The 12,580-nt window shown below is 38.0% G+C and overlaps 1 protein-coding gene and 1 long non-coding RNA gene across 4 annotated transcripts in view; both read right to left on the reverse strand.

The window, feature by feature from the left end:
* LOC109429277 (nephrin-like) overlaps positions 1-12,580 on the reverse strand; it is a 506,653-nt gene that overhangs the window by 29,376 nt on the left and 464,697 nt on the right. The gene's annotated exons all lie outside the window — the stretch shown is intronic.
* On the reverse strand, positions 2,430-3,038 carry LOC134289099 (uncharacterized). The gene is made up of 3 exons (XR_009998272.1): positions 2,684-3,038; positions 2,560-2,623; positions 2,430-2,504 (listed from the first exon to the last, which is right to left on the reverse strand). It is a non-coding gene; the product is annotated as an uncharacterized LOC134289099 (long non-coding RNA).

The following is a 12,580-nucleotide window of genomic DNA, read 5'->3' on the forward strand; positions in this document are numbered from 1 at the left end:
ATATAACCCCATTTATGAAACCGAGCATAACAAACTTATTCGAGTTCAGCGAAATTGCGGCAGTACTGATGAAACAGCCCGGTACAAAAAGGTCAAAGCTAGTTCTTCACACTACCAGATCGGCAAACCTGCATGCCGCTAAGCTGTTCCGAAGACCTTGTAATTATTCTGAAAAGAACGTAAATAATGTTCTTGATATTAAAAACTTTGGACAAGTTATAGTAAAATCAAAAGCTAAGCTGAAGCTTAAGAATTTCAAAAACAATTTCAAAAACTTAATTTTAAAATGTAGTTTCAATTGATATGTTTAAAAAGGTTACCAGAAATCCTATGAAACAATCAAAGAATGAGGAAAGATTAAAAAAAATGTGAGCGACACTAGTTTTACTAATAAAAAAAATAAAGGTGTTCCGCAATACAAATAAAGATTTTTTTTGTTTGTCACAAAAGCCAAAATCCTGCGGCGCACCTGGGAAAGGTTCGCGGCGCACCAGGGCGCCGCGGCGCACAGTTTGGGAAGCACTGGCCTAGGGTATAACTTTTTTCACAGCCATCGGATCACTTCGCGGTCTTCGACAAAGTTCTCTGGCATATAGTCACCTACAATAATACCAAAGGGTTTGAATATTGAACGCTTACAGCGTTCGAAAACTTGAAATTTCTGCATACATTTGGCCAAGTTTTCCCATACAAACTTCAAGCGTTTTGAGCGCCCCCTTGGGCTCAACCGATTTTGCTCAAATTTTGAACGTAGCTTCTGGGAGTTCAAAACAACTGATTTAGGAAGTAAGACTTGGAATTTTTCGAAATTTTTGTTTTTCATATACAGGGGATAGACAAAATGATCGGGATAGGCAAAATTTTCATTTTTCAAAAAATGTCCAATCAGCTGTAACTTTTCGAAAAGTGCATCAAATATTCTCAAATTTTCACTATAAGTTGATCAACTAGTTGTGTATCAGTGGACAAAATTTGAAAAAGATCGGGCTATGCTGCAGAAGTTATAGGCATTTTAGAAAAAGATAGAATTATCCGATAGCCAACTTTGAGCTGTTATATCTCCGGATTCAATGAACCGTATGCAATGAAATTTTGTCCATTTATAACTTATATAATGAGCTCTGAAAAACGTTTGACACAACTTGAAATTATTAACAAGAGAAAAAGTTATAGCGATTTATTTAATTTTATGATTTTTTAGTAAATTGGTCTATTTTTAATATACATCCCATTACTTTTTCAATGAATTGCCGCCTATGTTGTTACTTTCCTTTAAAACATATCTGTATTCAAGACAATCAGAGGGAATTTAAATGAACTATAGACTGTTTCAGAAATTATAAATACACTAACGATTAACTGCCATTTCATTTTGAGCACAATACCCAAAAAAGTTTCTTCTAGTTCTTATAGTAAACATGCTAACGAAGCAAATAATACCAATTTTTTTGATGTTTCTGGCAAAAGTTAAAATATAGGGCTCTGTAAATTAGATGGTTAAAATTTGAAGTTGCACAAAGTGGTCAAAAAATGTAGCATAGTAGAAAAGAAAAAAATCTCACAGAAAAAATATTTAATTTCCAGACACAATAAATATGGCTGTATCGATAAAAAAAGATATTTCTCGACTGGTAAGAGCAATTTTTACTGGCATATTTGATCAAGAACCACCATTACAGGCCTTCTCAATACAAATTTTTTTGTTTCAAATTTCTCAACAACACAAGTAGCAACAAACGTTAAGCAAACGAGTGTCTTAATTACTGCTTACTGAATTCGTTTTTATGGTTTGACTAGCTTTGCCATCTGAAGGATCGAATTAGCTGAAAAAATAAGTTTGTTCAGATTAAATGCGTTCAGGAAAGCTAAGAAACTGTGTGGTAGTTCTTATGTTCCGAAGAAAACCTTAAAAAATAAGAAACTTGATCTCCGAAAAATTGTTGTAGAAATGCCTTTATCGATTTTTCCCAAATTTTGATCAAGGCATTCCTTAGACAACTTGTTGAGAAAGCGAATGAGATAAAAATTTTGGTATTTTTGGTATTTAGTGATAAATAATGTTGAAATCATTAAAAAACACCTTTGTGCAAATGCAAATTTGAAAAATTAAGTTATTTGTTAGAGAACTCGACTGTTCTTTAAAATATCAAGACAATTGCAAGGAAATATAAAAATATGGAGTACAATATGCTATACTCTGAAAGAATTTGGTAAAAATCATTACAACAGTTCATTTAATTTAATAAACAAAGTGTATTTATAATTTCTGAAACAGTCTATATAATTAGCATCTTGAATTTTGAAACGATGTTGAAATTTAAGAAAATTTGGTGTTTTATTAGAAAGTAATCTAATCGTTATAATTTTCTTCCGTGTTAAGAATTTTAAGTTATGTCAAAAGTTTTTCGAAGCTCATTATATAAGTCATAAATGGTTGTTACGAAGACGGTCACGTATTAGATTCTTAAGAGCAAACCCGTTTGTTTGTTTGAGTAGGCTTTAAGCTGAAAAACATTTTATTTAACTTTATGTTGAATGTTTTTGTTTTAAGTCACTTACATTTGTTGTCTTCTACGCTAATTGTCCGTCTACTTGTAACAAAGTATAGTTGTCGTGTACGTTCCTTTAGTGATTAAGTATTATATTAAGATCAAATAATTTTGATAGATTATAGAATACTTACTAACAAATTTTAGAATTGATGTAGTACAACAACTTTAGAATAATAAATTTTAGGATAACAATTTAGGATAATCAATTTTAACTCAACGAATCCAAATTTGTTGTGGCTTTCTAACAATAGGTATTCTGTTTTTAGTTCCCTTTGACATTTCTCGCCGAGGTTGTCAGAACGATTTCTGGATCGGTTGAATCGGTAGTGGTAGCCGATAACGAGGGGTCTTGTACCGTTGCGAACATACTCCGCCCCGTATTGCTTGAAGTTGTGCCTTCAGCCATACCAGACTTCTCCAGCACGTCCAAGTCCGCCTTCTTAGTTAGCGGCTGGTAATATTCACCCGCTCCCGTTCTAACGTTCACTCCCCTGTTCTGGCCATCCCTATTAGAATACACATTCAGAAGGACGCCTTGCTTTCCGCATCTCTTTCTCTTTGTTCACAGTATCATTCTCTATCTGGTATCGATATTTGTCCGTTTTGTTTGTTAGTTCTGAATCGCCCTTATCGTCCTCTCCTTGCTGAGCTTCCCTCATGCTGGCCATCTCGTCATTATGAAGTAGTTCAATTTCGTCAATTATTTCTTCGACCGACCGTTCTGCTCTGCGGCACTGGTGAGAAACTCGTCGCAGCAATGTAGAATCCAAATCTCCAGATCTTCCATACAGCGTCCATCCCAGACGCGTCTTTGCCGCAATTGGTTGCTCTGCACTGCCCTCGCGGAGCTTTAAAGTTGAACTCAACATGCCATTGTCCAAACCGATCAATATTCCGGGAATAGCATCAACATAGCTTGCAATGGGAAGTCCCTTCAAGTATGGGAATTTCTCTTGCAACTCGTCGTGATTAATGGTTTGATGCGGTAAATCCAGGCTGGAAACAGTATGCACTCCAGACATCGAGAAACGTTTACCGCTACTACCGGAAATCTCCAATTGTACACGTTGTGAGTTCTCTTCTGTCCGCCTTATACCATTGGTCCATTGCATACAGAGAGGAAAGTCTGCACCAGTTACTCCAAGCTTCTTGGCAATAGAACTCTCCAACAACGTAGAATCCGAGCCGCTGTCCAAAAAGGCATACGTGTTTACTGATTTCCCGTTGGCGTGTAGGCTGACCGGTATGACACGGAACAAAATTTTGTGGTGTTGACGTTGATGAACCGTGACTACTCCAGAAGTCGAAGCTAGTACTGAGGTTTCGGAGTTTTTCCCATCGTTACTCGGGTTACCTGGATGGAGGAACTTGTGGTGGTTATTAGCCTGGTACACGGTTCATATGGAAAAATACAAAAAATGGAAAAACTCAAGCTCCTGTATACTTTTTGAGTTCCACTTTGGTCCCATATCAACTGTGCAAAATTTCAGATCGATTGGAAAAACTATATTTTAGCGCCCGCCATTCTTAGTTTTTCATACGATTTACTATGGGGAAGTTTTACTCCTGCAAAGAAAAATCGCTAGGAGCCACCCCTAGATCCCTAAAAATAAGTCGATGAATGATCTCTGTAGAAAACTTCACTAGGAATCAGACCTCTGAAGACAGCAAACCGATGCGACATTCGTGGATAAAGTTATTAGGCCTCACCCGATCGATAAAATGACGAGATTTTATTATTTATTGTTATTCCTTCCATGTTAAACAGCGTTTGCATGCCATTCGGTTTTCAGTTAATAACTTTTTCCACATGCCTTAGATCGCTTTGCGGTCTTCGGAGGGTTCGTTCCTCGTAAAATTTCCAACAGAGGTAATTCATTGATTTATTTTTAGGGGTTAAGGGGCAACCTATGGCGATTTTTCTTTGAAAAAGTGATTTTCCCCATACTAAATCGTATGAAAACTTAAAATGGCTGGCGCTAAAATATAGTTTCTCTGATCGAGCTGAAATTTTGTACAGTTGATATGGGGGCAAAATGGAACTCAAAAAAGGTACAGGAGTAAAATGTATTTTTGTGTCCCACGCTAGTGGTTATCCTGACAACCATCTGTCCCACAAGCCGGTGCCTTACAAGGCCACTTTCCATGTGGATACAAGCAGCGCTTACATAGATGCGCCTCCTGTACGATTTTCCACCGTTCAATGAGGCTTTTGTCTTTGAAGGCATGACAATCCTTCGGTTTATGGCCATGTACCTGACAAACCGCACATGGACGCACTTCCGGAGCCGCTGATATCGTCGATTCTCCGCACGATTTTCTACAGCAATCGCTTTTTTGGTACTCATACTGATCACTCTCAATGTTGTTTTCCGAGCGAACCGAATTCACAAATGCTTTTCCCTTTTGCCTCTCGGGTTTTGAACCTTCCGAGTGACAGCTAGTCACACTGCTCGCTGCGTTAATGATTACGTTCATGTACTCGGCAAACGTACGAAGATCCGCAACTGCTACCGTTTGCTTGTGCATTGCCCAACCAAGTTTAACGTTGGCCGGCAACTTCTCAACAAGTTCCTGCAGCAAAATCGGGTTAGCGAGGTGCATTTCTTGCCCTGCTGAGACTAAATGGGCACAAAGGTTGCGCACCACCAATCCGAAGCTCACAAGAGTTTCCAGTTTTTCTGGTTTTGGAGTTGGAGTACTTCTGACATCATTAAGCAAAGTGTTGATGATGGCATCCGGTCGACCAAACAGTGTACATAAGGTGGACAAAATATCATCCACATTCGATGGATGAAGCAGAAAACTGCTTACTGCTGCTTTTGCCTCACCCTTCAAACAGCGCTGCAATCGCAGCAAATTTTCAGCTCCCGTATAGCCACACATCTGTGTTGAAGTGCTGTAGCTACTCCAAAACAGTGGCCACTCTGCCGGATTTCCATCAAATGTTGGGAGCTCTCTTGGTACTACCTGTCGAGCGGCGATTTGCTGTGCATTAGGTCCATGATCTAGTGAAGCTGGTAAGCACACTGGATCTGTCGACACTGGTAACGAAGTCACATTTGAACCCCCATCGTGAACTGAAGTCAATTGGGAACCCCGCGGAACATATTGGGAAGGACGACCAGAAGTTTGATTGATTTGCATGCCCTGATACCCAATGTGACCTGTATTCACACCGGTATGTGATCCTTGGTTATAACCAGATATATTACCTGGCTGTGGTACTGTTTGCAACGGAATATGATTGGCCCCTCTTAGCCAGTAATTTGATGTACCATTTTGGTACGAATTTCGAGTGTCATGCATCGCGTAGCTGCTACTTACCACCTCCGCAGGTTGAACATACTGACCCACAGAGCGAGCATTATCACCCACAGTTTGATGCAGACTGGCTCGGCTAACCGAAATCGATGCAGAGTTTTGCTGAATTTCCTGAGAACGAACGGGTTGTTGGTGTGCGTAAAACTCTCCTGCCTGACGTCGCTCCCAAGGCAAGCTTGCTGGTGTAGAATGGTGAGTTGGTGGTGGCATACTAACGACTGATGATTGTTGCCACACTGATGGAATCCCTCTTGATGGTAAACACGACGCTACGGCTACGGTAGTGTGTGCTGATCGGTACAGTGATGATGGTGGAACTGATAATGGGGCTGCTTGCGGTTGTGATAGTTGGACGGATGATAACGACTGTGGTAGAGTCGACGGCATACATATCATCTGCTGCGTCGTGAGTGCCGGCAAGGCAAATGATACCGCCGTTGTCGTTGTTGTTGGTGAAATCACAAACATATTGTTCATATCTACCATCACAGATGGCACACATCGTTGCACATTGTTCGCCGGGGTAGCTATTGCTCTACCGTAGCTATCATGACTGACCAAACTGTTAATTGGCAATAGAGGATGCGTGGTCTGCGAGATCGGTGCGATCGAAGCGCAAGATAAGGGATTCAGAGCCCCAGCAGCAAAACTTGACGAAATCGGTTGAGCATTGGATGTGAATTGAGGATTTGGATGAGATAAGTTCGCTTCAGTATTCGCCGCTGTCTGTTGAACGAAATTTGGGATTGGTTCCAGTTGTGATGTGAGTCCAGTGGGACTATTCCCAGGGTTGGCACTCATGGTCTCAGCCGGATTACGAGATATCCAATCCACAACATCTTCCGCTCCACGATTGTAACGGCTCCGAACACTGCCTGCGTCATCGTCATCCAGTTGTATGTGTAGAAGGTCGTATTTCTTTTGTAGGTATTCCTTCTCCACGGCAAAGTTTTCCCTCATTGCCTTGTCCATCCGCTCTCGTTCAAGTCGCAAGGTCATCTCTTGCAGATCTCGCTCCTGTTTCTCCCTTTCCGCTTGTACCTTCTCCCGCAGCCTCTTCTCCTCCGCTAGACGCTGTACTTCGAGCTGGATTCGTGCTTCACGAATGCTAGCAGACGTCGATACTGTCGAGCCCGGAGGATCGGGAACAGCGCATGACGTACATCGGAAACTACGTTCCGGGTCTTCGATGCTATCGTTCACTCCAACGCATCTGAAATGGTACCAGCGATCGCATACGTCACACTGGACCATTTTACGATCAGCGTGGTTCGGTTGATTGCATAGAATGCATTGGTGTTGTGTTGCGTCACGTATCTCACGTGAGTCGGCAGCTGCTTCGCCGTTGGACATGGTTATGTTTTCCACGCCGAAACGGTATCAACAAATCTTAAAGTTTGTTACGAAGACGGTCACGTATTAGATTCTTAAGGCGAAACTGGAGGCTTTTCCGTTGGGAGCAGCGTGCGCTATAAGCGAATTCAAATTTTCTTGGTAGTAGTGAGGTGCATGAAATGCGAAAATGGGGAGTATTGTAATCACGCCGATATTTGAACAACAAAAACAAGTTGAACTGATTATGATTTTCAAATCAATAAACGATTCAACAAATAAACAAATAAACAAATAAACAAATAAACAAATAAACAAATAAACAAATAAACAAATAAACAAATAAACAAATAAACAAATAAACAAATAAACAAATAAACAAATAAACAAATAAACAAATAAACAAATAAACAAATAAACAAATAAACAAATAAACAAATAAACAAATAAACAAATAAACAAATAAACAAATAAACAAATAAACAAATAAACAAATAAACAAATAAACAAATAAACAAATAAACAAATAAACAAATAAACAAATAAACAAATAAACAAATAAACAAATAAACAAATAAACAAATAAACAAATAAACAAATAAACAAATAAACAAATAAACAAATAAACGAATAAACAAATAAACGAATAAACAAATAAATAAATAAACAAATAAACAAATAAACAAATAAACAAATAAACAAATAAACAAATAAACAAACAAACAAATAAACAAATAAACAAATAAACAAATAAACAAATAAACAAATAAACAAATAAACAAATAAACAAATAAACAAATAAACAAATAAACAAATAAACAAATAAACAAATAAACAAATAAACAAATAAACAAATAAACAAATAAACAAATAAACAAATAAACAAATAAACAAATAAACAAATAAACAAATAAACAAATAAACAAATAAACAAATAAACAAATAAACAAATAAACAAATAAACAAATAAACAAATAAACAAATAAACAAATAAACAAATAAACAAATAAACAAATAAACAAATAAACAAATAAACAAATAAACAAATAAACAAATAAACAAATAAACAAATAAACAAATAAATAAATAAACAAATAAATAAATAAACAAATGAACAAATGAACAAATGAACAAATGAACAAATGAACAAATGAACAAATGAACAAATGGACAAATGAACAAATGAACAAATGAACAAATGAACAAATGAACAAATGAACAAATGAACAAATGAACAAATGAACAAATGAACAAATGAACAAATGAACAAATGAACAAATGAACAAATGAACAAATGAACAAATGAACAAATAAACAAATACACAAGTACACAAATAAACAAATAAACAAATCAACAAATCAACAGATCAGCAAATCAACAAATATACAAATAAATAAGGTAATGAATAAATGAATCAAAAAATGAATTAAAAAATAAATAAATAAATAACTTATATTCTTCTATAGCTTCTATCCTGAAGTTTTTAAAGAATTTGTTAATGATACATATTTTCAATTCTTCTACGAATTATATTCGAGATTTTTCCACTTAGATTTCTGCTAGCCAGGAATCTTCTTTGCTTTTCAAGGATTATTTCTGTATTTTCAAAGTAATTTCTCCAAGCATTATACTTGGAAATTCTAAATTTATAGGAGAAAACCTTTTTTGAAATTATCCAGGAATTATTTCAGGGATTTTTTTTTAATCTTATACCGATTTTCATAGAAATTATCTAAGAATTCCTTTGGAATATCTTTCACATAATCTTTTCGGAATTCTCCAAAATTGTTAGGTGAAATCTCCTGGAACTATATCAGAAATTTGAACTTTCCACGGATTCTTTTTGGAATTCTTTCTGTTATTTATCCTGATGTCTTCCATAGATTTCTTGCAAAATTTCCCGTCCGTAAACTTTCAAAGTGATTTCTCTTGAAATTCTTCATGACATTGCTGTCGAAATTATTCCAAGTAATTCTTTCGGAATCTTTCTATGTATTGTTCCCGGAATCCTAAAAAGGAGCCCTCTTAGTATTTTTAATGATTTTTTTTCCATTAGATTTCTCTCGGGATTTTTCCAGAGATTCTTTCCGGTATTTTTTTTTCCGAGTTTTTTTCTAACCTCCGTAATTCTTCCAGAGACTTCTCCAGAAATTATTTTTGGGATTCCCTGCAGAAATCTTAAACATGTATTCGTGAATTATTCAAAAGGTTTCTTATGGATTTTTTTTTCAAGAGATTCAATCCCGAAGATCCTTCAAGTTTTTCTCTTTAGCTTCCTCAAAGATTTCTCCCGGATAATTTTTATTGGAGTCTAGTGAAACTTAACATTCATATGAGGAGTGAATAGAGCTGATACTGCTGAAGCGGTAAGCTCGCGGGTATAGCGGGGATTCTTCTTGGAAATCCTTTCCCCTTTTTGTAAAAATCTCTCATCGAAATTCCAGTAGGAATCCCCGAACGAATACTAGGAGGAATTTGAGAAGGAATTCTCGAACAAATTCCAGGAGGATTTCCTAAAAAAAAAGTCCTAGAGAAATCCTCCAAGGAATTTCCGAAGGAGAAAAATCCCCGGATGGGGATCCAGGGTGAATTTGTGCAGAAAGATTTCAAGGAGGAATGCCCGAAGAATTTTCAGGAGGCAACCCCTATTGAATTTCAGGAGAAATCTCAGATGCATTTCTGGGAGTAGTCCCGAAGGTATTCAAAGAGAAATCCCCGATAGAATTCCAGAAACAATCACCTGAACGAATTCGAGGAGAAATCCTCAAAGAAATTTCCAAAGGACTTCTAGATGTAGTCCTCGTGGAAGTTCAGGAGAAATCCGCAAAGGAATTCCAGGAGGAATCTCTGAAAAATTTTTTGGGGAAATTCTCCGAACGAATTCCGGGGAGAATTCCAGACGTAATTCCCTAAGGGATTTCAGGACCATTTCCCAAAAGAATTCCAGAATGAATTCCAGGAAGAACTCTCGAAGGAACTACAGGAAGAATCTCAGAGAATTCCAGCAGGAATCACCAAAGGAACTCCAAAGAAAATTTTCTAAGGAATTCGATGATGAATCCCCAAACGATTTCTAGAAGGAATCATAAATAAGACATGCAGGGGGAGAAGGGGGAGTCTCGAAAAAGTTCCAAGAGGAATCCTCGAAAGAATTACAGATGCAATCCCCAAAGCTATTCCATGATGAATTCGCAATGGAAGTCCAGGACGAATCCCTGACGTAATTCCAAGAGAAATCTTCGAAAAAAACTCCAGGAGGAGTCCCCGAAGGAATTCCAAAAGCAATCCCCAAAGGAATTCCTCCTAGAATTTCTTCGAAGATTTTTCCTGGAATTCCTCCAGGGATTCATCTTAGCCTTCCATCGAAAATTCCTCATGGAATTCCTTTGTGGATTGCCTTTGGAATTCCTTCGGGAATTCCTTCTGGAAATCCTTTCCCTTTTCTGGAAAGATTCCCTCTGGGAATCTTTAAAGGATTCCTTCTGGAATTCCTTCAAAGATTCGTTCAAGCATTTTTCTTGATATCCCTCTGGGATTCCTCTTGGAATTTTTTCTAGGATTCCTCCTGGAATTACTTCGGGAATTCTTCCTGAAATTACTTTTGGGATTTCTCCTGAAATAACTGCGGGAATTCCTCCTGGAATTCCTGCGGATATTCCTCCTAGAATTCGTTCGGGTATTTCTTCTGAAATTGGTTTTGGGGATTCCTGCTGAAATTCTTTGAGATTCTTCCTGTAGTTTCATCGAGGGTTCTTCCTGGAATTCCTTCGGGATGGTTCCTAGAGTTACGTCGGGGATTGCACCTGGAATTCGAATAGGGATTCTTTCTTGGAATTCTTTCGGGGATTCCTTCTGAAATTTCTTCGGGGATTATTTCTGGAATTCCCCCAAAAATTTTCGAGAATTGCTCTTGTAATTCTGTCGGGGATGTCTTCTGAATATTCTTCAGGGATTCCTCCTGGAAATCTTTCAAGAATTCCTCATGGAATTCGTTCTTGGATTTTTTTTAATTTTTCGGGGATTTCTATCGAAAATCCTTCAGTGATTTTTCTTGAAAATCCTTCGGGTATTCCTCCTAGAATTTCCACCTTGAGTGGCTTCAGGGAATCTCTGAAGTCCTGGAATTTTCTGGAATTCCGTCTGGGAATCCTACTGAAATTTATTCGAGGACCCCTCCTGAACTTATTTCGGGGATTACTTCAGGATTTTCTTCAGGGATTCCTTCTGGAATTCCATCAAGGAATACTCCTAAACTCCTTCGGGAATTCTTCCTGGAATTCTCCCGAGAATTTCTCCTCTAATTCGTTCGGGGGATTGTTCCTGGAATTCTTTCGGGGATTCCTACATGAATTTCTTCGAGGATTCCTCCTGATGAAAGTTTTCCCCTGGATTCCCGTTCTGGGACTTTTTTTTAAAATCCTTCGGGATTCATGCTGGAATTTCCGCAGGGATTCATCCGGGAATTCCTTCGAGGATTTCTCCTGGACCTTCTTCAGGAAATCCTCCTGGAATTCTATCGAGGTCTACTTCTGGAAGTCTTTCGAAGATTCTGCCTGTATTTCCTTCTGGGATTCTTCTTGGTGTTCCAGAAGGATTTCCTGAAGAAGGTCCAGGAGAAATCCTCGAACGAATTCCCGGAGGAATCCCTGCAGAAATTCCAGTAGGAATCCCCGAAGGGTTTTCAAGAAAAGTTCCCGATCGGGGATCCAGGGGAAATCTTTCATCAGCAAGAATCCCCGAAGAAATTCATGTAGGAATCCCCGAAAGAATTTCAGGAACAATCCCTCGAACGAATTAGACGAGGATTTCCCGGAAGAACTCCAGGAAGTATTCCTGAAGCAGTTTCAGGAGTATTCCTTGATGGAATTTCAGGAGGAACCCATGAAGAAAATTCTGAAGGAATCCCCGAAGGAAGTCTAAGAGGAGTCCTTGAATAAATCTCAGTAGGAATCCCAAAAATAAATCCAAGAAATTTCAGGAATTCATGGATTCTCTGATGTCATTTCTAGAGGAAATTCTAGGAGGAATCCTCGAAGGATTTCGTAGTAAAATCACTAAAGGATTTTCAATAGAAATCCCCGAAGAATTTTCAAAAGAAATCTTCGAACGGATTCCATGAGGAATCCTTAAAAGATTTCCAGGAGGAATCCCGGACGAATTTTCAGGAGGCATCCCCGAAAGATTTGCAAGAGGAATCTCCGAAGATTTCCAGGATTTCCAGAAGTAATCCCCGAAGAAATTTCTGGACGATTCCCCGAAAGAATTTCAGCAGGATTCCCCAAAGGAATTCCCGAAGTAATTCCAGGAGAAATCTCGGAAGGATATCCTGAAGGAATTCTTGAACGAATTCTAGGAGGAATACTCATAGGAA

This window comes from Aedes albopictus, chromosome 2, assembly GCF_035046485.1.
Source record: "Aedes albopictus strain Foshan chromosome 2, AalbF5, whole genome shotgun sequence".
Lineage (NCBI taxonomy): Eukaryota > Metazoa > Arthropoda > Insecta > Diptera > Culicidae > Aedes > Aedes albopictus.